The sequence below is a fragment of the Callospermophilus lateralis genome, chromosome 6 (assembly GCF_048772815.1).
Source record: "Callospermophilus lateralis isolate mCalLat2 chromosome 6, mCalLat2.hap1, whole genome shotgun sequence".
Lineage (NCBI taxonomy): Eukaryota > Metazoa > Chordata > Mammalia > Rodentia > Sciuridae > Callospermophilus > Callospermophilus lateralis.
The window spans coordinates 8,196,713-8,222,985 of record NC_135310.1 but is presented as its reverse complement, the minus strand read 5'-3'; the positions used below and the strand labels follow the sequence as shown (position 1 = coordinate 8,222,985).

The following is a 26,273-nucleotide window of genomic DNA, read 5'->3' as shown; positions in this document are numbered from 1 at the left end:
TTACTAGTTAAACAAAGTATTCGATAAAATACAAAAATAAAGAAACACAATCTACTAAGTATTTGCTGAGTAATCTTGCGGTAGCCGGGCCTGCCAGCCTAGCTGAGCGCCCCGCGGGGCTGGGTGGGGGGCGGGCCGAGAGCTACTGCGCCTGCGTGGAGGGCGGTCTCGGGAGCAACCGCCGCCTGCACCGCCTGCGCCGGGCACCGCCTCGGACCGGCACCGCCTCCGACCGGCACTGCCTCCGACCCGCACCGCCTCCGACCGGCACCGCCTCCGACCCGCACCGCCTGCGCCCGGCACCGCCTCCAACCGGCACCGCCTCCGACCGGCATCGCCTCCGACCGGCACCGCCTGCACCGGCACCGCCTCCAACCGCCACCGCCTGCACCGGTACCGCCTCCGACCGGCACCGCCTCCGACCCGCAACGCCTCCGACCCGCACCGCCTGCGCCCGGCACCGCCTCCAACCGGCACCGCCTCCGACCTGCACCGCCTGCGCCCGGCACCGCCTCCGACCGGCACCGCCTCCGACCCGCACCGCCTGCCCCGGCACCGCGCTGCGTTCTGCCTCCGGTTAACATGGAGGCAGAGCTGGAACGTGCGGCTTTCCTCAGCCAGCTGTGGAGGAAGCCCACAGCCAGGAGTTCATCACCTGGAGCCAGGTATGGTCGGGGCACCGCGGCCTCTGAACCGCCTCCCCCGCTCCCTCCCCCGGGGTTGTCTCTAGTGGCCTGCGGCGCTCGGCGGCTGTGAGGCACCGCGTGGCCTTGGCGCCGCCTCTGGAGGAGCCTGGTGTCGCTCACGAGGGGCCTGGGCCCAGCCGCACTGTGCGCTCAGCGCGGGCCGCGGTGGGGGAGGGGCGGCCCGTAACGGTCCCGCCGGGTCGCGTTCGGAACCGGCCCCGCGCAGCCTAGGCAGAGGAGGTACCTAGGGCGCGGGGGCCACGTTATTGCCCACTCGTCCTCCATGGGCTCGGGGAGGGATGGGAACCGGAGATCCCCGCCGGGCTCTGGGCGCGGGGTTGGCTGGGGCAAGCTGAACCCTAGGACCTGACCCCGCACACACCCCGCGTTGCATCTGGGGTCTTTATGAGGAGAGCTGTCGGGGGAGTAGGTAGACGTTCAAACGCAGGCTGTGGCTTATCAATGGCTTTTTCAAACATTAAATAGAAAATGGCAACGTGTTCTTTGGAATCGGGCCATTTGTGTAATGTATATGGATATAGAAGTGTGTTTTAAGGTTTTTTATTTATTTATTTATTTATTTTTTATTTTGCCATGAATAGCAGATAATACATTTAAGAAGGAGTGATTCTGGAGTTGTGTTGATAGTTGTCATTCCTGTATTATTGAACCAGCTTTCTGGTCTCATAAAAATACTTATCATACTGAAAACAAACACAGTTAAGTTCTCTAGGTTTGTGTTTTTTAATTCTCTAGTATTCTTAATTAAAGATACTGGGGTTTGGTTTTCTGACTAAATCTTTTTTATTTATTTATTTATTTTTTTAAATTATAATAGTGAGAATGAGTCCCTTTGGAAGGAGGTGTCTGAATTAAGAGCAAAGCATGCAAAGCAGCAACAAGTTATTTGAAAGGTAAGAAGCTCTTTTCCTTGTGACTATCATTTGCATTTGTTTAATGAGTAATGTGTGTAACACAAAAAAACCTCTGTTGAGTAGTTAGTAATTGATCTTAGTTTTTTATGTATTAAGTACACAAAAGTAAAATTTTGAAGACAACCAAATTAAGCCAAGTGTTATATATCCTTTTTAACAACAGCAGAAATATTTCTCATAGATAATGATGGTTGTTCTATACTCTCATATAATATCTCATTAGCTTTTACCTGGCATAACAATTTTGAGATACTTTATTCTTGGGAGCTTAATTAATACACTAGCTAATTTCTTAGCTCTTTTTATTATTATTATTATAAAACAGTCTTACTGTGTTTTGTGGGAGATTTCCCCTTACTTTTTACTATAATATTCATAGTTAATTTTTAAATAATTTGACCCAATTAAGAATTCAAAAGGATTTTTCAGTGGATGCCATTATTAGTTTCTGCATAAAATCGTAATATAATGATTACCATAATAAAATAAAATCATTAACATAATGCTGTAAAATGACTCTTAGATTTTATATTGAACCTAAAATGTGTTCTTCTGATTTAATGTTTGCATATCAACTTTCATTTGTTAATAAGAGATGAAATATAAAAATAATTAAGGCAGCTATTTTTTACTTATGAGTAAATGGACTCTAAGCTGCAGATTTTTTAATGGGAAGATGGGGGAGAGCTTCAGCTTGTTCCTACTTGGAAGGCCCTTGAACTAAAAATAGGTCTGTGACTGACAGGATCTGGGTCTAGTGGAGCAAACTTAGAGCAGAAATAAATAATAATTGCAGCCTTTGGTCTGTAGTCAAAATAGATTCTTCTTTTTTTTTTTTTAATCAGTGTGCAAATGAAGGTTGAATATAGGAGAATTCAAATCTAAGTGTTTAGTTTAAATATGTGTTTTAAACATTTTTATTGGGGTCTCTAATGCATACCCCTTTTAAGAATATCTGATATAAAAGAAGACATGTATTTTAATATGTACTTTAATATTTTTCAGAAAACACAATTTTGATTAAATGTGAACTTAAAATACACCTTCATCTGTAGGGTTTTTTTTTTTAAACAAGAATTATTAGTATAATAGTTACATTGAATTTCAGTTTTTCATGAACACTAATATTTTTTCATCAAATTTATATTTAAATATATGTGTATTGGTGAGTGGATTTGCCTAATGACCTCCAGGTGATGAATTTCCCTCTTAAAACTGCTTTCATTGTGTCCCATAGATTCCGATAAGTTGTGTCTATATTTTCATTTATCTCTAAGAATTTTTTGATTTCCTCCTTTATGTCTTCTGTAACCCCTTGATCATTCAGTAACATATTGTTCATTTTCCATGTGATATAGGATTTTCCCTTCCTTCTTTTATCATTGATTTCCAGTTTCATTCCATTATGATCAGATAAAGTGCATGGTATTATCTCCACCCCTTTATATTTACTGAGGGTTGCCCTATGGCATAATATATGGTCTCTTTTTGAGAAGGATCCATGTGCTGCTGAGAAAAAAGTATATCCACTTGATGATGGTTGATATATTCTATATATGTCAGTTAAGTTTAGGTTATTGATTGTGATATTGAGATCTATAGTTTCTTTATTCAACTTTTGTTTGGAGGATCTGTCCAATGGTGAGAGAGGTGTGTTGAAGTCACCCATAATTATTGTGTTGTGGTCTATTTGATTCTTGAACTTGAGGAGAATTTGTTTTATGAACCTCACAGCACCATTATTTGGTGCATAAATATTGATAATTGTTACATCTTGTTGGTGAATGGTTCCTTTTAACAGTATATAATGTCCTTCCTTATCCCTTTGGATTAACTTAGTCTTGAAGTCGATTTTATTCTATATGAGGATGGCCACCCCTGCTTGCTTGCGAGGACCGTGTGCGTGGTATATTTTTTTCCCAGCCTTTCACCTTCAGCCTGTGTATGTCTTTTCCAGTCAGATGTGTCTCCTGGAGGCAGCATATTGTTGGATTTGTTTTTTTAATCCATGTTACCAGCCTACGTCACTTTATTGGAGAGTTTAAACCGATATATGGTTTGTACTTCCAGCCATGTTTGATTATTTATCTCTCTCTCTCTTTTTTTTTTTTTTTAATTTAGTTTGTTTCTCCATGATTAGCTTTCCCCTCTCCGTCTGTCTTTACTGAGGTACTTCCCAATGTTGGCTTTGGTTATTGTTTTTCATTTCTTTCTCGTGTAGTGTTTTGCTCAAGATGCTTTGCAATGCTGGTTTTTTGGCTGCAGATTCTTTTAGCTTTTGTTTATCATGAAAGATTTTTCTTTCGTTGTCATACCTGAAGCTTAATTTTGCTGGATACAGAATTCTTTGTTGGCAACCATTGTCTTTCAGTGTTTGAAATACGTTGTTCCAGGATCTTCTCGCTTTCAGCGTCTGTGATGAAGAATCCGTTCTTAACCTTATTGGTTTACCCCTGAATGTAATCTGCCTCCTTTCTCTTGTAGCTTTCAATATTTTCTCTTTGTTCTGTATATTGGATATCTTCATAACAATGTGTCTTGGCATTGGTCTACTGTGATTTTGTATGGTCGGTGTCCTGTATGCATCTACAATTTGTATATCTGTTTCCTTTTTTATTTCTGGAAAGTTTTCTGTAATTATTTCATGTAGCAGGTTACTCATTCCCTTGGTTTGAATTTCTATTCCTTCCTCTATCCCAATGACTCTTAAATTTGGTTTTTTTATGTTATCCCATATCTCTTGGATGTTTCTCTCGTGATTTTTAACCAGCCTATCTGAGTTGGCTAGACTCTTTTCAAGATGATATATTTTGTCTTCATTATCTGATGTTCTGGCTTCTACTTGCTTCACTCTATTAGTGATACTCTCATTTGAGTTTTTAATTTGGTTTATAATTTCCTTCATTTCTAAGATTATTGTTTGATTCTTTTTTATAATCTCTATCTTCTGATAAAGATGCTTAACTTCTTCTTTTATCTGTTTATGTAATTCATTCTCAATGTGTTCTTTTGCTGCTTGAATTTGCTGTCTCGTATCCTCGTTAAGGTTCCATTCCATCTGTCTAGGGTATTCCTTGAGTTCTTTATATGACCATTTTTTTCTGATGACTCTATATCCTCCTGAATATTTAGGCTGTCCTGCATTGTTTGTACTCCTTTTCTTCCTTGCTTTTTCATGCTGCTCATGTTGCTTCTTGTTCTGTTTGACTGCTGAGTTACTGTTTACTCCTATTAATTTATTTAATGTAATTCCCGGCAGGTCTCCTTTCAGCGAAATTTTGCCAGAAGTTTCTCAGCAGGTCACATGTAGGTGTATGAATGGGTTTCTCTGATCCCGTTACTGCGGAGGCATTGAAAGTGCTGCCTCCTTGCCGGCCGCCATGTTGGGTCCTCACATACCAATACTTATTTGTTTCATGTGATATTATGGACATTTTTATATTACTTATTCAATTCTTCTATGTGGACCAATCTCATTTTAATTGTGGTATAGAATTTCAAAATACAGGCAAACACTAATCTATGCTCTTCCTATTAATAGCTTTAAGTTTTTTTGCTACTGAAAATAATGCTACAATGAATGTTTTTATAAACAGAACTTTCTGTATAAATAGTATGGCTTCCTAGAGATATTATTGTTAGATCAAAGAGTCTATGCTTTCATACTTTTTATTAATTATGCCAAATTTTCCTCCAAAGAACTTGTATCAGTTTGTCATCCCACCATCAATTAGTAAGTGCTACTTTCCACATTTGCACTTTCAGTGAATATTATTAGTTTTCTATAAAGTGATACATGAAAACATCACATTCTTTATATATTTTTATAAGTACATTATAGTTATACATACTATTGTGGTTCATTTTTATAATTATACATGCATGGAATATAATTTGCTTCATTTAAGTCCCCAGTGCTTACCCCTCTTTTCTTTGTCCCACTATCCCCTTACTCTACTCCACTGATCTCCCTTCTATTTTTATTGTATTCTTCATATCCACTTTTTTCCCCTTATTTTAACTTCCCCATATGAGAGAAAACATTCAACCCTTGACTTTTTGAGTCTGGTTTATTTCACTTAGTGTGTTGTTCTCCAGTTTTATCTATTTACCAGAGAATGCTACAGTTTCATTATTTTTTATGGCTAAATAGGACTTCATTGTATATAGATGCCACATTTTCTTCATCCATTCATCTGCAGACAGGCACCTGGGCCGGTTTCATAACTTGACTACTGTGAACTGCACTGTTACAAATATTGAAGTTTGGCTTGAAACACTAGAGTATACTGATTTCAGTTCTTTAGAAATATTAAGGAGTAAGATAGCTGGGTCTTGTGGTGGTTCCATTGCTAGTTCTTTGAAAATCTCCATACTTCTTTCCGGAGTAGTTGTAGTTATTTGAAGTCCCACCAACAGTGCATAAGTGTACCTTTTCCCCACATTTTCACCAGCATTTATTATTATTTGTATTTATGATGGCATTCTGACTGGAGTGAGATGAAATCTCAATGAAGTTTTGATTTGTATTTTTCTGATTTCTAGAGATGTTGAACATCTTTTTCATATATTTGTTAGCCATTTGTATTTCTTATTTTGTAAAGTACCTGTTTAGTTCTTTTGGCCATTTGTTAATTGATTGTTTTTTGGTGTTTTTTTTTTTTTTTTGAGTTCTTCATATATTCAGATTATTAATCCCCTATTAGAGGAGCAGCTGGCAGAGATTTCCCATTCAGCAGGCTCTCTCTTCATGCTCTTAATTGTTTCCTTTGATGTGCAGAAGCTTTAGTTTGTATCTATTTGATTAATAGTTAAGTTGAAGGAGCTATAAAGAATTAATTTAGGAACAGTAAGGGGAAGGGGGCATGGGGCAACAGCAACATTCAGTTTTCAAAGTATAGTAGTTAAGGTAATGTTTAGCTGGAAAAGTCGACCCCCAAATACAAAAGCTTAAATAGTTTGTAAGCTCTCTGTCTCAGCCCCTCCCCCCTCCCTCCTTCAACCCTTCTCCCTCCCCTCCCTTCTTCAACCCCTCTCCTTTTTTTCTCTCCTTCCCTCTGTCCCCCCTCCCCTACTCCCTGCCCCCCCCCACATCTCTATCTCTATTTCTATCTCTTCTTTCATGAAACCTTGACCAGTCTGGACTGGTAGGCCAGCTGTATTCCAGTGGCTATGTAGGGACTCACATAGCATTTGTAACCTCTTGTGTATTACCCTTATCTGCAGGGTGGAAGATGGGTTTCTGCATAGCTATACAAGTTTGTCTGTAGGATAGACCTACCTAAAAGAGAAAATGATAAGTATGATTTCCAGCTAGATGTCTATAAATAGATTTTAGTGATGGAGTTTAGGATACACTACCCCAAAATACAGCTTTTGGCATTTGAGAAAACAGCAGAACCAGGCAAGCCAGTCTGGCTTCCTTCCACCTTTCCTTCTGAAGCAGTTTATAAAAGAATTCTCTGCTCTTCCTCTAAAATAGATCATAAGAACCTCAATCTAGAGTGGTCTTTCCTATGCCTAAAAGAGAGGAAGGTCATAGAAAAAAATCTCAACAAAAGTGCAGGCCTTCGTAAGGTTTCCCCCAAGTTGTCTTACCATTAGATCATACCATTTTTGCTTTCAATCGTATTTCTGTACAATTGTCCATAAAAATCACTTTTCCTTTATCTTTGGGTCTTAATTTCTGAAGGGGCTCATGAAAAATAAAACTATATTAAATAAATATTTAAGTTTTTCTCTTGTTAATCTTTTTTTTTTTCCAGGGGTCTTGGCAAAAAATTTTGCAATGAAAAAGGAAACAAATCTTTTCTCCGTGCATTAACAACTTTCTATAGTGAAAACAATGCTCCAGAAATCTGCTTCTCAAATGGAGATGGTTTCTTGTCCCCAAATTCAATGGCTTCATATAGCATCTCCAGAGACTGAGAAAAAAACATTTTGTCATGTTAATAGTTTCTATGCTAGGAAACTGAGGCTATGATAATTTTCACCAGTCAATATATTCCAATATATTTGGAATAGTTGCTACAATTATTGAAAGTTTTGGGTAATTCATAATAATTCTGTAAGATCCATATAAACTTATTACTAGGGGCTGACTTGCATAGTCCTTCTTCAGGAAATTCCTAGGTCTGCAAACTTGAGTGGGAGGCTACAAATTGTGAACTCTCCCTTTGGTGATTCCAGTTATATTTCTGTTAACCTGACATATATTTTTTTCCAATTACACAGACCAAGTAATAGTTGTCAGCTGCCCATCTACTCTTATTCTGTAGAATTGTCATTAAACAACCAGATGTCTGCAGGTCAAAACATTGACTGCCATCCACCTCTATGGCTAATTATGGTAATTGCAACCACCTTTGCTTTGAAGGTTAAGCATTACCACATGGCCTTTCCCACTCCAAAATTATTCCCATTAAAATGAGAGATCCTAATAAAAAGTTAGCATCCCACTTTTATTTTCAATTCACTGAAGAAAGCTAACATAGATAGAGCTTTTCTAGGATAGTGTCTCCTATATTACCCTGAGAGATTGTCTGTTTTCTGGCAATTCCTGATGGACATGTTGTCTATAATAAATCTACCTGGAGGTTCTCAATTCTCTAAGCTACTGGATACCTTCTTTCACATAAGAACAAGGAAGTTTTAGCATCTTCACATCATGAAATATTGGTTTTCTTTGAATCCAGGATTGAGTAACCAACAAAGGAAAACACTAGAGATGCTTAAAACTGTTTTGGATGGTACACTAAATTCAGAATACTGGGTAAGTATATCTCCATGGAAAATTTGGCTCAGTTCTTCAATATGTTTTATCTATTCCAGTTTAACTCTTTTAGAAAACATTCCTACACAATTCATCAGGTTCCTGATGATGCAATTTTGAAAGATTTTTTCAATCCTAATAGGCATACTTTGTTTCCTCTGGAAATAGGCTTAGTAATTTTCCAACTGATGGATGCTGGGATCTAGCTTTCTTGAGAGCTGATGGAGATGGGTCTTCAGAAGATCTGGTATTTCTTTGTGAGTCAGAATACCAAATGAGGTCATTGAAGCATCTTTATGTATATAAAGGTTATTTTTTTATTTTAATTTTTTTTAGTTGTAAATGGATCTTTTATTTTATTTTATTTTATTTTATTTATGTATTTATAATGAGGTGCTGAGGATGGAACCCAGGGCCTCACACCAGGCAAGAGTTGTGGCTCTACCACTGAACCACAACTCCAGCCTCTAAGATTATTTTTCTTATACAGGGAAGAGAGGCTACTTCTTCTGCAAAATGATGTGGGAAATTAAAGTTCACATTTTCAAATCAACCCAGATATCTTCATCACAAGTCTCACAGTGCAACCTCTCAACCAATGCTCTGACTTTATTAAAAGGGCCTTGTTAGTGTTGTGTGTTTACCAAATGTAGCAATTCTACCACTGGCACAATTATATTTTTGGCAAATTCTCAGTCATGTCTGTCCTGTAGTTATTAATATAAATGGATTCTTTTGAGGTCATTATAGGAGTTTTATAGTTTTCTACTAAAGCTTTGGTTTTTAAAGTAAGTTCTTCCACTTATCCTTTTTGTTTTTTACTTCCTCTTTTTTAGGTTAAGTTCTCCAGAATAGTCATAAACAGTCACGCCTACAGTCTTTTTTTTTAAAGTCAAATTTTTTTTATATTGTTTAAAAGTCAATGGATATTTATTTTATTTATTTATATGTGGTGCTGAGAATTAAAACCAGTACCTCACACATGCTAGGCAAGCATTCTACCCCTGAGCCATAATCCCAACACTACTCCTACAGTCTTTTAAATTCTTATATTGCCATAGAAACCAAATGCAAAATGTATGATATCTGGCCTTCTGTGCCATGTGGACACTGGTAATATCTGAGTAATTCTTACATCATGGCATAGCATTTTCTTTGAAGAAGAGCATGCATTTATCAAATAATTTAACAAACACAGTCTCAGAATACCAAATTGAGGATCTACTTTGTGTGGTTATTTTTGGTATTAAGTCCTTTATCAGTCAGAATCCCTATGGGAAACAGAATTTTACTCAGATGGTTTAAATGAAGAAGCTTTAATAATGGATTACTTATGAATATGTGTATAGGGTGTCAGGATAGTAAGTCATCCATAGACAAAGGTCAGTAGGAATGCATACCACTTACCAAAGAGTGACCTTTTGATCCAGAAGAGCCCAATGAGAACTATAATTATAAAGAGGAGGCTGCCTTGTGGAAGGCTTGGTTTTGAAAGGTTGGAGCTATTACTAATACACCTGCCAAGGCATGTACTCAACAGGGAACAAATACCCTGACCTCTCTCCTCACATATCCCAATCTTTTGTGAGTGATTCCTCAACTAAGCTGAAGTGAATGTTAACCAATAAGGGAAAACAGGAGATGTGCTCCCTGGGGGTCAGCCTTCTGTTGACAGAAAGAGGCAAGAGAAGGGAAAGATGGAGGGACATGGGGTGGGGAGAACTACAGTAAAATAGCTATCAACAAAGGTAGCTATCTCACATGTCATCTCATTTTATCCTTGTATGACTGGTATCAGTTTCCCCACATTTTATACAGAAAATTCATTAGTCAACTTCTTTTTACTATAACAAAATACCTGAAACAGCATACAGGATTTATTATGGCTCATGGTTCTGGAGGTTCATATCCAAAATTGATCAGTTCCTAATGTGAAAATTTTTAATTTCTGGAGAAAATGGCACATAATGATGTAAGCATATGCTGAAGTAAGTGTTAATATCTCAAGGTGAGAAGCAGAAGGAAAGATGACAGGTTGAGGTCAGAACAGTGACTCAAATGGCTCCCATGAAACATTACTTCTTGAAGATCCATATCCCCTCCCAACACTATCGCTCTGGAAACCAAGCTTTGACCCCTTGGGGACCTTCATCATCCAAACTATAGCAAAAAGTGAGGGTTAAACTGGCTAAGTTATTTAAGATCACATACCTAGTAAATGGTCAAGTCAAGAAGGAAACCAGATTTGTCTAGTACATAGTTATATATCTTTCTCTGCTTTACCATATCATGACTTCAATATTTGGTTTTGACCATGGAAATTAAGGATAATGGAAATTGATGAAGTTGGAGATAGAAAGGCAAAAACAAAACTTATACTTTTAACATTCTTGAAACAAATAATTTTAAATTTTTCTGTGTGTGTGGTGGTGCTGGGGATTGAACCCAGTACCTCAAGCATACTAGGTTAGCACTCTACTGCTGAGTTATATTCCCAGTCCAACACTTATTTTCTTAATAGAACTTATCACAACCTGAAATTGTTGACAAATTTATCATCTTTTTTCTTCACTAGAATGTAAGGTTCATGAAGGTTTTGTTTTTCTCCATTTTTGCTATAATAAAAAACGCTTGCTAAACTAAAAAGAAAATGAATAAGTAAATGAAAGGGTAAAAACATATGCATCTTTCTTTAGACACGTTAGAGCATAGAATTATATCCTAATATTTTAATTTGCAAATAAGCTTGAAAACCATCCAACTTTTCCTGAGTATTTCCTGGAAAAGAGATATCAAGTATATAGGTATCTATTCCCTTGTTAAACCATCAGTAATAATAGTTATACCTATACAAAAGACAGTTGATTCTGGTTTTGTTCCAACTTTTGGCCTCAATAATAGCAAAGATAATAACCGGACTGCAGTTATCTTTTAAAAACTTACTAAGAAACATCAAATAATCATTATCTCTATTATTTAAGATAGAAACCTTTTATTTTTTTTTCAATTTTTCTTCATATAAACAAGTTTCCAATTAAGTCATCTTTTTGAATGTCTTTTTTCTGTGTATAGTTCAAATTTTTAATAGTTTTCTTAAATTGTTAAAAGTTGAGGACATAACCTTAATGTAGTACTTCACACTGACTTATCAAGAACAAATTAGGATAATTGTTTCCTTTATTTGAGGAAACAGCTTTCTATTAATAAATTAAAAATAATTATCTATTCATAGTCATATTCTGTTGTTGATTCAAATTGAAAAGAGAACTAAACAGGCCTGTAGGTCTTAAGAGGAATCATAGATTTGGGCTTGCTTTCATGAATTCTTCTAAGCCACCTTGAGAATGTGCTTTGTGTAGCTTCTGGATTTAGGAGTATGTGTATTCATACAGAGTCCACTTGAAACGATATAAGGCTGGGACCAAGCACAGCCCAACTTCAGCTTGCAGCAGTCACCCCAGACAAACCACAGACACAAGGAAGGAAAAGCAAATACTTTGGGCTACAATGCTTTAAACTTCCGTATAGTTTATTCTAGTCACTATAGCTGATTATGGAGTTACCTTGGATTTGGGGAACAAAATACATGCCAAAAGAAGAGATAAGAAAAAACAAAGTTTAGAGTGATGTCAGGATAGATGCACAGGAAAAAACCTCTCTTTTTAAAAGTTGAGGGAGGATGAAAGTCATTAATAGAAACCAGTGTTCCCTTTGCCTTCAGTTCCTGGAAATCTCTCAAACACTGGATTAAATTCATAGTTATCTACCCATACTAAAATTTTAGTGTTTAGGGTGTCCATTAATGTGACTAGGAAATAAAAGCTATCTAGAGGCAGAGGAATAGTCTATTTTTCCTAAAGAACATTTGAGAGATGAAGGGTGGGAATGCATGGGCTGTGATTCAGTCCGCATGAATCACTCCTTCTGGTGAAAGTTTGTGTGCCCCTCAATCAGGTTTCCATGTTAGAGATCCATTTACAGAGTATAGTGTATCTGGTTTTTATATTTCAATCACGTGCCATGGAAAAATAATATAAACTTGGAAAAGAAATAAAAGGAAAAGATCTTGTCTTGGGAAAAAAAAAAGTTTTCTGCACTGTACTGTGAGAAACCTTCACTGTGAGTTATCTATTTGTTCCCATCCTGACAGGAGAAGCTGAATGGAAGATCTAATCCACTATTTTTAAAACTGGGAAATTAGAAAGTTACTGGTCAATGCTTTCATGGATGTATAGCTAAGGAGAAATAAATTCAGTTATATTCTTTAACTCCTGCCTCCCCCCAAGAGTGATGGCTCTAATTTAGTGTGACCTGCTGTCAGCTCAGGAAATTTCCACCTTGAGATTTTCCTAGCAGAGTCAAAATCAGTCACAGTCAGAAAAAGAAAAAGATTGTTTTTATGAGAGTGCCTGAAACTGCATTTAAATTCTGTCTTAAAAAGTTGCAAAGTGCTTGGCTAATGATTTTCCATAGTGTCATTTTTAAACTATTTTGGCATGCTCTATGAATAGTACATACATTTACTGTTCAAAAACTAATAAAAAAGCATTATAATTCTTGGAATAGAGTGTCTTTGAGAAAGCAAAAATCTATCCCAGGATGCAGACATTATCCAGCTTATTAGGGTGACAGATAGGCCTGTATAGACCCTGGCAGGGCAATAGATTAGGAATAAAACAGGAAACAGGCTGGTCTCTCAGGCAAAATAATGATATGGGTTCCAGGTGGAAGGAACACTGGGTGGGTTTTAGAAATGTCTCCACACCTTTCCCCAGCTGAGTTAATAATACATTCTCCAAAGATGTTCTTTCTATACAATTCTGGGGCTAATATAAGAAGAGTCTCAGGATCCATCTATTCTCTTTTTATTTATTCCCCCTGGTTCTGGAAGACTGTCCAAGGAAGCCCTGTAAAGTAGCAAAGACAACCATTTTGGTGAAGGAGTTGTAAAGGAGATATGAATTCATTATTAATTACATGGTGGTATGATTTGGATCTGGCATGTCCCCCAAGGCTCACATGTTAAGGGCTTATTCCCCCACTGCAGCAATATTTGGGGTAGAGATTTGGGAAAGTGACTGGATCATAATGGTTTTGACCTCATCAGTGAATTAATCTAATGCAAGATTCACATTTGATGGCATTATTGGGAGGTGGTAGAAACTGTAGGAGGTAGGACCTAGTTGGAAGATGTAGGTCACTGAGGATATGCCCTGGAATGGTATATCTCTTTTCTGGCCCTTACTCTTTCTCTCTCTCTCAAAATTTTTTTTTAATATATAAAGACAAGAGCTAATGGTCTTTGGTGGTAATGTGTGTGTTTGTGTGTGTGTGTGTGTGTGTGTGTGTGTGTGTGTGTGTGTGTGCGCGCATGAGGATCAAGAGTAGTGGTGGTGGAGAGATGTGGAATGTGCATTCAGTAGGTTACTTACTTTTTGAGTCATTATACATAATTAAACTGGCAGTTTATGCAATTTATGCAGCTATATGCAACCTGAAACTCTCTCAATGTTGGGCATGGGCATTAAGATACAGCTCCCAGCTACTTGTATCATCACAAGGGCAAACAACCAATACTCTGTAGTGTATTGTGTTGCTAAGCTTGACTGTTGGTAGATGCATTGTATTAAATACTTTGTCTTATGATGAGAAGATTTTAAACTTATGATGGATTTCTCAGGAAGCGATTTCATTGTAAATCAGGGGGCCTTTGTACATGGAAAATTATATGAGGAATTGGGAAGTGTAAGGGAAGGTACCAAAATGATATATCCTGATGGTACTCTACAGTGTAAAGATTTCAGGAAGGAGCAACTGAAGGAAGGAGATCAACAAGGAATCTGATAAAGAAATTCAGTAAGAAAAAAAATGAGGATTTGAACCAAGTCAGTAGAAATGAACATTAAGATGAACATTGCCAATGAGATGAGATGACAATGAGATAGGAAGGACTCTTGGGCTTCTTGTTGGAATATCAAGGGAAACACAGAACACAGGAGGAAGAACAGACTGTGAGAATGAGGGTATTGGAGGAGCTCAAGAGATATCTTTGTACAGTGTAGTTTCATGTGTCTATGGCATAGCCAACTGGAATTATTTATAGGAAATGAAATGTATGACATTGGAATTTAGGGAAGTGATAGGATATGGCCCAAAAGAAATACATGCCTCTTTGAATTGATCATCAGGTAATTAAGAAGGAAATGGCTTGTTAAGGATATTTACCTTCTTAGGAAATATAAAATAACTAATATTAGGGCCCAAGCATCATATATGGAATGAGCTAGTAAAGAGGAGACTGGGGAAAATGTCAGGGAAGGAGAATTTTAAGGTGAAGCCAATTTCAGAGAAGATGGGAAGACATCTGTTTTATATCAGGAAACAGGAGGTTATCCAAAAGATCTGCTAAGAACAATACAATTTTGTTTTTCTTTGATGAGCAAGGAGATCAAGTGTCGGTGTAAGATCTATGTCATGCTTTTATTCACTGAACTTCCCAGACTAGTAGTTATAATTCCAAACTTCCCATTTCAAATCTGTTCATTCCAAGAACATAAAATAAGAAGTGTGTCAAAAAAGAATGTAAGAGACTAGGGAAGCTTGGTGGCGCACACCTGTAATCCCAGCAGCTCAGGAGGCTAAGGCAGGAGGATGGTGAGTTCAAAGCCAGACTCAGCAAAAGTAAAGTGCTAAGCAATTCAGTAAGACCCTCTCTCTAAATAAAATACAAAATAGGGCTGGGAATGTGACTCAGTGTTTGGGGGGGGTATTATTCCCTTAAGATTAAATAAACAGCATTAAAGAGATTCCGTGTGTGTGTGTGTGTGTGTGTGTGTGTGTGTGTGTGAAGACAAAGAAAACATTTTATATTAGACAAAGATTATTCACAAATATCCTAAAGAAATTTACTAGCAGCTTGGAAAAAAAATTTTAACTCTTAACCTTATATATTATGTCCACATTAATTTAGATGATTAGAAACCTTAAATTTCTTTTAAAGTATAGAAATTAGAAAAAAGTATAAAGGTAAATAAATGATTGGCAAATTTTAGAATTTATAAGTATATCCAAAGGTCAAAATCAGTGAAAGAAGCCAAATGAAAAAAAATACTTTTAAACAAATAACTTCATGAAATGTATATCAAAAGAGTTAGTTAACATTTTCAAACAAATTTTGAAAAAATAACATATTAGAAAAAAATCTAAGAAATAGTACAAATGGAGTTAAAACGTCATCAATAGAAGAGGATTTGTAGAAGATGGTGGAATAAGACATCTGAATTATATCACCCTCTAAATTCATACACCGAAGCCCTAAGCCTCAGTGTGATACATTGGAGTTATATTTGGATATATAGTTTAGAAGAGATCATTATGAGATTAGTATTCTTATTTACAAAAAAAAAAAAAAAATAGACACTAGAGAGCTTGCTCTTTTCCTTCATCACATGAGAGAATAATCTGTAAGCCAGAAGGAGTCCTCAAGAGTGCTTGACTGTACTGGCACCCTTATCTCAAACTTCCAGTCTCCCGACTACATGAAAATTTGTTTATTAAGCCACACAGTTTAGGCATTTTAGTATAGCAGACCAAGCAGCTAATACAGAAGAAATTTAAAACAGCCCTCTGTGCTGTATTAGTGAAATCATGAATTTGTTTGTTACTGTGCAACATACGAATACATTTTAAAACAATTTATTGAACACTTTATTTTATATTTTCTTCAAAAAGCAAAGCAGAGTATGTCACCAGGGTATTCTGGAGACCATCCACTCTAAGGAGATTATTTCCATGTTATATTTATAAAGGCTTTAAAAACCACAAATTGTCATTTTGAAAGATTTTCACTCCTCAACTTTCTAAATTGTACCTGATGTGAAGATAAACAATCACTCCCAGGATTGCTTCAAAAAGAAAAATATTGGAAAGTAGTGAAACCAGTCACTATATTGGGGTTTTCTATTTCTTGATCATTTTAGCATGGTATATGTTAAAATAAAAATATTTCATTTATCTATAGAGCATGTTCAGTAGAAGGCCAAACTATTGTAATCTGAGATTCTGTGGTGATAGTCTGACTTGTAGTGTGTCACAAAGAATTACTTTAAAAAATTCTAATAACTATATTACTTACTTATTTTTAGACATGACAAAATAGATACTTCAAACGAGACTTCATTTGTATGAAAATGTAAAATACATAAGATATTTACCATTAAATAAAGTCAAGCATATTGTGAGGAGGGAAATGAACATTCTTTTTTTTTTTTTTTAAGTCTGCAAAGTTGATTCAGAAGAAATTTTTGTCCTTCTAAGAGATGTTTTTGGTAAGAAAACTGGGTTATCACCAAACATTGAAATACTATTATGAAAAGGGTTGACAGCTCTGATAATTCAGAAAAAGATAAATTCCTTAAAAATATTCAGTACTCTGTTGAGATGCTGGTTCTTGTGGATGAGAATCCTAGGTTACTCAAGTGTGGCACCCTAGCCTATCAGTGCTAATTCATCTCTTCAATCAGTATATATTTTTTGAATGATTAACAGGTGTTTTGGTACTACTAAGACAGAAGAAGTAGGCTGGGAAAAGTAAAAAAGCCCCAGATAGCTTAAAAGAAGGCGTTTAAATTGACACAGGAGACTAGAATTTTATTCCCTACCCTGGTAGAAAACTATTATCTATTTGGGGACTGTGTGGTTTGAATGATCATTGTGTAATTGAATTCAAGTGTATTAACTGATTTCTTATTTCGAATACTGAAATCAAATAACTGTTTAAGAGATAAATATATGCAAAGTACACTGAAAGTGCCATTTGCTGATTTTATTTTTTATTGACATTGTTACCTAAATATTCTGCACTTGGTCTGCTTTATAAAATTTCTCCTCAAAAATTAAGGTAATCTCAGATTTACCTCTGAGTCACCCTACCTTTTACATAAAATTTATCCTAAATTTTGGTAGAAGAGGTCTTGAATTATGCATCCTACCCATAGAAAAAGGATCTCAAAGTCCTCTTTTACTTTTGTATTCTCCCAGATTCTTTTAGTCCAAGCTGGTGTGGTTCTTTTAGAAAACTTCAAAAGTTTTGTATGTCAGTTTGTAATAGAATCCTTTATTTAATTCACCCAGAAAACTCTTTAAAATAAATCCTTGTTTCTTGCAATCTTTGTAAGCCTGCAGAAGGAACATCACCTCTAAGATTCTCAGATATCCTACTGTGTAGTCACAGAGGTAGGATAGACATGACCTTAAGATCCTTACAGGGGCTTTTGCCTCTGAAAGGATCTGTGAGATGTCCTTTTTAGTTATTTGGGAGTCTTCATATGAACTTCATCTTTTTTTTCTGTTTAATTATTTATTTATTCTAATTTGTTATACATGATAGCAGAATGCAATTCATTTCATATTACACATACAGAGCACAATTTTTCAAGTCATTGATTGTACACAAAGTATTTTCACACCATTCGTGTCTTCATACATGTGCTTCAGGTAATGATGTCTAACTCATTCCACCATCATTCCTACTACCTTCTCCCCTCCATTTCCCTTCCTCCCCTTTGCCTTATGTAAAGTTCCTCCATTTCTCCCATGCTCCCCCCACATCGTCATTATGAGTTTCATATCAAAGAAATCATTAGGTCTTTGGTTTGGGGGATTGGCTTGCTTCACTTTGCATTATATTTTCCAACTTCATCCATTTATTGGCAAATGCCATTATTTTATATTCAATGTTGAGTAATGTTTATTGTGTGTATATAAACCAATGTTTCCTTATCCATTAATCTCCTGAAGGGCATCTAGGTTGATTCCAGAGCTATTGTGACTTGTGCTGCTATAAATATTGATGTGGCTGTGTCCCTGTAGTATTTTGTTTTTAAGTCCTTTGGGTATAAAGCAAGGAGTGAGATAGCTGGGTTGAATGGTGCACATAAACTTAATCTTTAAACTATGTTTTCCTTCACTATCTGAATTTGATCTTTGTCCAAAGCCATTTCTTAATTTTAGAATCATTTGCTCTCAGAGAAAAAAACCTGAAAAAATTAAAAGTTATTCATTTATTTTAAAACTTACAAGACTTGGCATCTTTAGATTAAATGGTTTATTCCTTATCTTCTTTTTTTCTACAACATAATTATTGTAGACAGCAAGAAGTCAGATGATATTTTCGATACTCCTCCTGTTACTATGATATTCTCATTTATAATGTTAAATTGCATAAGCATGATTCATTTTTTATATTGATCTTTTTGAAAGCACAAAATTTTGATGTTGTTGAACAAGCCTACTTTGTTTTGATTTAATAACATTAATAACCATTTTACTTTTAATTTATCTTGAACTATATCTTATTGTCTTTTTTTCTGAGTTATCTCCCTCAGAGCATTTAGTTAAAAAATTTCAGTGGGAAACCATTTTGTCACACTACTTATTTATTTTAATAGTTTATAAATATAATTCTCCAATTTTGAGATTACCAAAAGAAATTTGTAACTTTTAATTTTTATTGCACTGTTGAGAATGTGATATTTATCAAATGTTTCTTACAAAGAAAACTTCTAGGTACATAAAATACATTTAATAAATTGAAAAACTTGCAGATAAATTACACTGTATTATATTCTAGTCCATATCTTTTTTTAAAGCATTCAAATTTGACAGCTCAGCCAATAATGTTTAATTCTCATTTGAACTTTTTAAAATTGATTTTTAATTAATATATAACAGCAGAATGAATTAGAATTTATATTATACATATAGAGCATAAATTTTTCATATCTATGGTTCTATGCAAAGTTTATTCACTCCAATTCATATTTTCATACATGTACTTTGAATAATAATTACCATCACCTTAATTTCCGTAAAAAAATTACTTGTAAAACTTGTAAAAATATTAATAGTATTTCTTAGGTCAACAAATGTTGCATACAATACAGGATAGTAGTGCAAAGAAAAGGGAGGTCTTAGAAACAAACCGTCTAGTTTTGAATCTTAACTAAGTTATTATTCATAACTTGATCTTGGATAGATTTCTTGATTTTCCTAATCTGAAGTTAATTCATCTGTAGAGCTCAGTGTCATTGTAAAAATTAACTATAGTGAATATAAAATGCCTGGCACTTTATAGCTTGTAGCTCTTATGCTTTTTCTAAGTTCTCACAATAGGTACAGCACTTTAAAATCATGTGTTATATTTACCTGGAATTTAAGCCTCTGGTTCTTTTGCTCTCGTAATGTAGACATAGAATGTGCAACTATATAGGGCCAATATTATTACCTTACTCCAAAAGTATACTTTTAACACTGACAACGTTCTTGGTACTATCTTAGCAAAGGACATCGTGAGGAACAAACAGACATAAGTTCTGTCCAATTAGAAAACTAATTTAGAAGAAAGAAAAATAAGTGAATAACTAGATGAATAAGTACATATTATAAAATACACTCTACTCAAAATATACAATTACTGCAAGAAAGCAGAACTGAAATGCCTGTGTTGCAATAGATTGTCCAAGAAGAGTCTGAGTCAATGAAATATAATCTGTTTCTTGAAGCATAAGTATGCTTAACACGTACATTAGAAATTATATTAGAATTAGAAATTATATTCTATGTCTGTCTTACTGTAAATCAAGTTCAAAGCAAGAAGTGTCACTTTGATATCCGTAAAACAAATTACTTGTAAAACTTGTAAAAATATTAATAGTATTTCTTAGATCAACAGATGTTGCATACAATACAGGATAGTAGTGCAAAGAAAAGGGAGGTCTTAGAAATAAAACGTCTAGTTTTGAATCTTGACTAAGTTATTATTCATAACTTGATCTTGGGTAGATTTCTTGACTTCCCTAATCTGGAGTTAATTCATCTGTAGAGCTCAGTGTCATTGTAAAAATAACTATAGTAAATATAAAATGCCTGGCACTTTATAGCTTGTAGCTCTTATGCTTTTTCTAAGTTCTCACAATAGGTACAGTGCTTTAAAATCATGTGTTATATTTATCTGGAAAATAAGCCTCATAGTGTTCCTTTGCTCTTCTAAAGTATACATAGAATGTGCAACTATATAGGGCATCTGCTCTCTTATCTATTATGTAAATGCTTAGTATAGTGACATAAATGTTATCTGTTGTTGTTTAAACAGTATAAAGGATACATAAATTTTGGCTTCTATCTCAGAGCTGAGAGTGTTAATCTGTAATCCAAATAGAAAGGTGGACAAAAGACAGGTGAAGGGTACTTGCAGTTGGTGGCCCAGGTGGCTCCACAGAAAGGTGAATTGGATCATGAGGTCTAACCTCATCAGTGGATCAATCCACTGATGGGTTTATAATTTGACAGGATTATTGGGAGTTGGTAAAAACTGTAGGCAGTAGGGCATACATTTGTTACCAACTCCCAATGGGAGGGTAGGTCATTGGATTTGATTCCCTAGAAGGGGATATCTCATTCCTCAGATCTTTCTTTCCCTCACTTTTTTTTTTTTTTTTTTTTTTTTTTTTTATCTCTATGAGGTAAGCAGCTCTGTTTTGAAGCCAGGCTCCCTGGCTTGTTGATGTTCATTTTCTCCTGGTGTCTTTAAATATTCTTTCCCTTATACACATCTATATTCAAATTTCACCTTATAAGATTTCCAATCCTAGCAAATTAGAAGTCATCCTAATAATCTCGTGTTAATTTAATCCTCTCTTTAAAATGTTCTCTCCAAATACAGATACCTTCAGAGGCACTGGGGATTAGAACCCCAACATATTAATTTGGGGCAGGGACACTCTTCAGCTTATCCCAGAAGAATTTTTCTGTTTATCAAATCTCAAATGGGAAATGAAAAAAAAAAGTACTCTAAAGGTAACTGATAAAACCATTATGTGCAATGTGTGGGGCTGGTTAGTTATTAAGTAACAAAGACATGCAAATACATACATAGAGTACACAATAGATACAACCATTTTCATTAGCCAAAAGCACATCGCCTTATTTAGAGAAAATGATAGAGCAAATGAACAAAATGTCCTGAGTAACTTTTATGTATAGACCATTGCTTTCAACTACTATCTCTCCGTCTTTCTCTTGCTTTCTCTTTTCTAGTCATGAATTTGAATTATCAAGAAAATATTTAAAATAGTTCAGAGAGTTAACCCTTCTGAACCACAGAGATCATTTCTTTTTTTTTAAATTTTTAAGGAAACATTAAGCATTTTACAATTTTGTCTCTGTCTACTCTATTTTATGTCTCTTAAGAGCATCAAATATATTTTATGTGTCATGGACTCCAAGAGTCTTACACAGTGCTAGCTTAGTAAAGACACATGAGTGCTAGTAAATATTGGTTGGATAAAATGATGAATAATTTCAGATAAGTTAAGTCAGTCATTCAGGAGAATTATCAGGAGATTTCAAAACACAATTTTGATTGCTTTCAGGTGAGCATTTGATTCCCCTACACTGTTTACTTACATTGAATTTTTGAGTCAGTAGTTTTCTTTGTGTTATGAACTAAAAGTGAAAAGGAGAATAAAGAGAAGTCACTTGAACAATTAATCCTATATAAAGACATGTGCTTAGTCATCTTTTCTTACTTTCCGACTATAATTATTATGATATTATTATTATTATTATTATTATTATTATTATTATTATTATTATTATTATTACTGGTGCTGGGCATTGAACCCAGGGCCTTGTGCATGATAGGCAAGCACTGTACCAGCTGAGCTATATCCCCAGCCACTTTCTGATTATTATAACCATATTCATTACATGATATTATTCTATACAGATTTACCCAGAAAAAAAAAATTATAATCCTTTCCATTGTATTCTACTACAACTATAATCTTACCTATTATTTTAAAATTTGAAAAATGTTATGTAATTGTCTGTTTCACTTTGTTTGAGAAATTTATATTATTTGTATCTTTGGCAATTTGAAAGTGATTCTTAAATTTTACTCATAATCATTAACTATAGAATGGTATATATGCATTGTAATTTTATTCTATACACTTCCTAGGGTATCTTGCTAAAGGGTCCTCTGTAGGAAAACTAACATTTAATTTAAAAATGCTCTTACTACTTGAAGAAATCACTTGGTGCTTGGCAATAGCACTCGGTACCTATGAATATAGTTAAAATAAGAAGACATATAGTTTTTTTGAAGACGATATAAAGATGACTATAACGATCTGAAAAGATGTTGGAAATCATTAGCATTAGGGAGATGCAATCTGAGACCATCTTGAGGCATCATCACACTTCACAGGTTAAACAAAGAAAACCAAAGTGGTAATACCAGATACAGATGATACAGGACGCAGAGAAACTGGATCTCTCATACCTTGCTGGTGAATACTGAGAATGGTACAGCCACTCTGAAAACAGGTCACTAGTTTCTTAAACAAGTAAACCTACCCTTATCACAGGGCCCAGCTCTGACTCTGGTGGATGTTTATTCCAATAAAAAGGAATGAAATGTTCACCCATGCAGCAACTCAGGTGAATCCCAAGGATATCATGCTGCATGGAAAAAGGCCAATCTCAAAAAGTCATATAGTGCATGATTCCATTCATAAAACATTCTTGAGATGACAAAATTATGGAGAGGGAGAAAAAGTTAGTGGATAGTGATGGGGGTGGTGTTGGCAGTGATGTTGTAAAAGGGTAGCAAGAGGGAGGAGAACTGGAGGACATTATATTAAGCAAAACAAGTCAGGCACAGAAAGACAAATACTGCCTGTTCACACTTACATGTGGAAACTAAAGGTGATCTCAAAGAAGTACAAGAAAGAATAGTGGTAACAGAGCCTGGGAGAGGTGTGTGTGGGTGTGTAGGCAGAGGATGATTAACAGGTGCAGGGGTGCAGATGGATGGAATGACTCCTTATTTTGTGTAACATGTAGGATAACTACGGCTCGCAATAAGTAATATTTCAAAACAGCTAATAATGAGAATTTTGAATGTTCCCCACACAAAGAATTGGCATGTCCTCTGTGAGAGATATGCCCATGACATGATTATTATACATTGTATTTATATATTGAAATGCCACTGTATACATATATTACATGCTATGATTACCATATGTAAACTCTACACATACACACAGACATACACACAACAGAAAATAGAAAGTGGAAAGAGAAATTTTAGTGGTAATGGAATAGTTCTCTATCTGGTTTGTATTGGTCACTACACAGATGATACAATGTCATAGAACTACAACACATTGTTCTAACATTGGTTGGTCTTCCTAGTTTTGATATTGCACTACAGTTGTATAAGAAGAAACCATTGGGGAAACCGAGTGGAAGGTACATACTACTGTTCTATACTTCCTTGAACACTTTCTGTGACTCTATAATTTTTCAAAACAACAAAAATCCCTTCACTTATTTCTTCCCATCTTGAATTGAGTTCTAAAAGAGGCAATACACTATTTTCTCTTTCTTTCCTCAATGCAATTTTCCATTATTTTATGTTACCATTGTTACGTTCTGGTGGGTTTCAAAACTCACTAGATTGAGCTTTCTCAGCAATGTTTTCTGCTTTTGTAACAGTAAATACAATGTTATGAAGAAAAAGTTTTGCAATCTCTGTACTCAAGCATAAGGCTAATTAATACACAGAACATAGTATGTTCATTCAGGAAACAGATATGCTTACATAGAAGGAAAATTTATTTTTAAGATAAACATTCAAAATATTGTATCAAATAGCTGAAGTAGTGATAGCTATCTATTTTTAGAAATATATAAATCCTCGCTTTTGACAAGTTGGTTATACTCAAGACATTACCAAATTGTAACTTGCTTTCATATTCTATATCACATATTTAATGTGAACAGAAAAATAAACAGGAATAAATTTTCAATTTATTCCCCAATCAAATGAAACACTATACAATGAAATGCTTTGCATTTTCATTTGTTGCACAGATGTGTCTGGAAGAAACTTGACTTGAAATCTGGGATATCTAGCCATCAATTATTCTCAGTGTGATACAGAGGATATACTTTTTAACTACTATTTTCACTGCTAAAGGATCCTTGAAAGCACTATTCAGGGATGATTGGGAAATTTTTTGAAATAAACAGTGAGATATTTATCCACTAGAGATACTTGGCTTAGGTCACAAGTTTAGAGAATAAACTATCAACTGTATACCAAGAAATCTAATTAATTTATGATTTTTCCTTATAAAGACTAAGGGATCACCTTATTTGTCAAAATTCTTTCAGTCTCTCACAAAAACTAAAAAATCAACATCCCAAGGAGAATTCTGATAGAACACTTAAATTGTTAAACATTTCTGCATATGAACATATGCTCTAAAAATATTTTTATACTTCTCTCTCTGTATAGATTTGTTAAATGTCTTTATGGGATAAAATATAAAAAGTGTTCCTGCAAGAAACTTTTTAAAACTTATTAAGGCCCCTTTCTATATAATACAGCAACGTTTATATTATTACTTTTATCATCTTCAATTCTTGGCTATTCTTATGTGCAGAAGTATATATTTTAGCAAAACTATTTCAACAAATACTTTTCCTTTTAGCTTCAAGTGTATTATGTACTTTACATGGAGCTTAAAGTGCTGTATTGTTCTTGGAGCTGTTTTTCAGTCTTTCTTTTCATGATATTATATGCCCCTTAATAAATTCCATGAGAACAAAGCTCCAGAGTCCATAATCCTGAGGATGAAGTGGCCTGTATGGGGGATATTCAAGATGAAGTTGCTATTAATTCTGTACCCAAACCATCAAATTCCTTTAGAGGCATTAATCCTGAATATGAAAGGAGAAGAAATGTGTTGCCATGTGACAATACTATTCTTGTAGCCAAGGTGAGCTAAGGTCCTAGGCCAAAGACTACTGTGGTTTAGCCTTCCTTAGTGTGGCTCAGCCTTGCTCACTCTAAGTGCCACCTCCAGCTTCATATGCTCCCTGTGCTCAGCACTGGCCTACTCTTGTATAAAAAAATAAAAGCTGCATTTTGCCCTAAGCCTTACATAAAATAGAAAATGTATTTCTTAACTTAGTGACCCAGATTTCCTTTCAATGGGAAGAAGAATATCATCCCTTTCTTACTGGTTAATGGAAATTGCCAGGTAAAGTATGTATAATCACTCAAAAATCCTGAAGTAATTAAACTACTGAATGGACATTCCACATCTCTCCACCACCACTACTCTTAATCCTCATGCACACACACACATTACCGCCAAAGACCATTAGCTCATGTCTTTATGTAACCAGCCCTAGCTAAGAGCTGAGATTGGCACTGTGAAATAGATAGAAATATTGGTTTGAAGTCCTGTTGCTTTGGCATTTTCCAGAACATCTTAAAATGTCAGTGGTGAATATATGTTCAAATATTGTTGTCTGGCAAGTTGCCCAGAGCTCCAAAAATAAGATAGAATAAGTCCACATTTCATTAGTTACTGTGAAAGTTCCATCAAGCTTATCAGTTGGTTCTTAAGTCCCATTAGTTAAAGTCACCTGACTAGTTTTTCAGTTGTCAACTCTATCATTTTCCTTGCCTGAAGACCACAAGGTGTGTGTCAACACAGATGGACCCAAGGATTCAATGAAGCACTCCCTCTGCTTGTCAATGAGAGGAACTCTCTGTGGCTCCCACACACATCCTCAGGTGGATGGGCACTCCAGGATTCCATACCCTCATTTGCTTATTCATCTTGATCTGATTTTGTTCTGTATACACATAAATGACTTGGAAACTCTCAGCGTGGCTGCTAGAGAAGTAAATCAAAGGGCTTCCTAAGCCTGAATCCAACTTAGGTCTTTAGAAGCAACAATTGAACCTCTTTCTCTTGCTCTACCAGGATAGGAAGGATACAGCACTATTTCCAA

At 35.5% G+C, this 26,273-nt stretch overlaps 1 long non-coding RNA gene across 4 annotated transcripts in view; it reads left to right on the top strand.

Annotated features, from left to right (window-relative positions):
* Positions 1-564: 564 nt before the first annotated feature.
* Positions 565-26,273, top strand: part of LOC143401042 (uncharacterized) — a 125,322-nt gene continuing 99,613 nt past the window's right edge. For all 4 annotated transcript variants that reach the window (XR_013155502.1, XR_013155501.1, XR_013155500.1 and 1 more), the window contains exons 1-2: positions 565-665; positions 1,525-1,600. This is a non-coding gene — a long non-coding RNA (uncharacterized LOC143401042). The remainder of the gene's footprint in view (positions 666-1,524; positions 1,601-26,273) is intronic.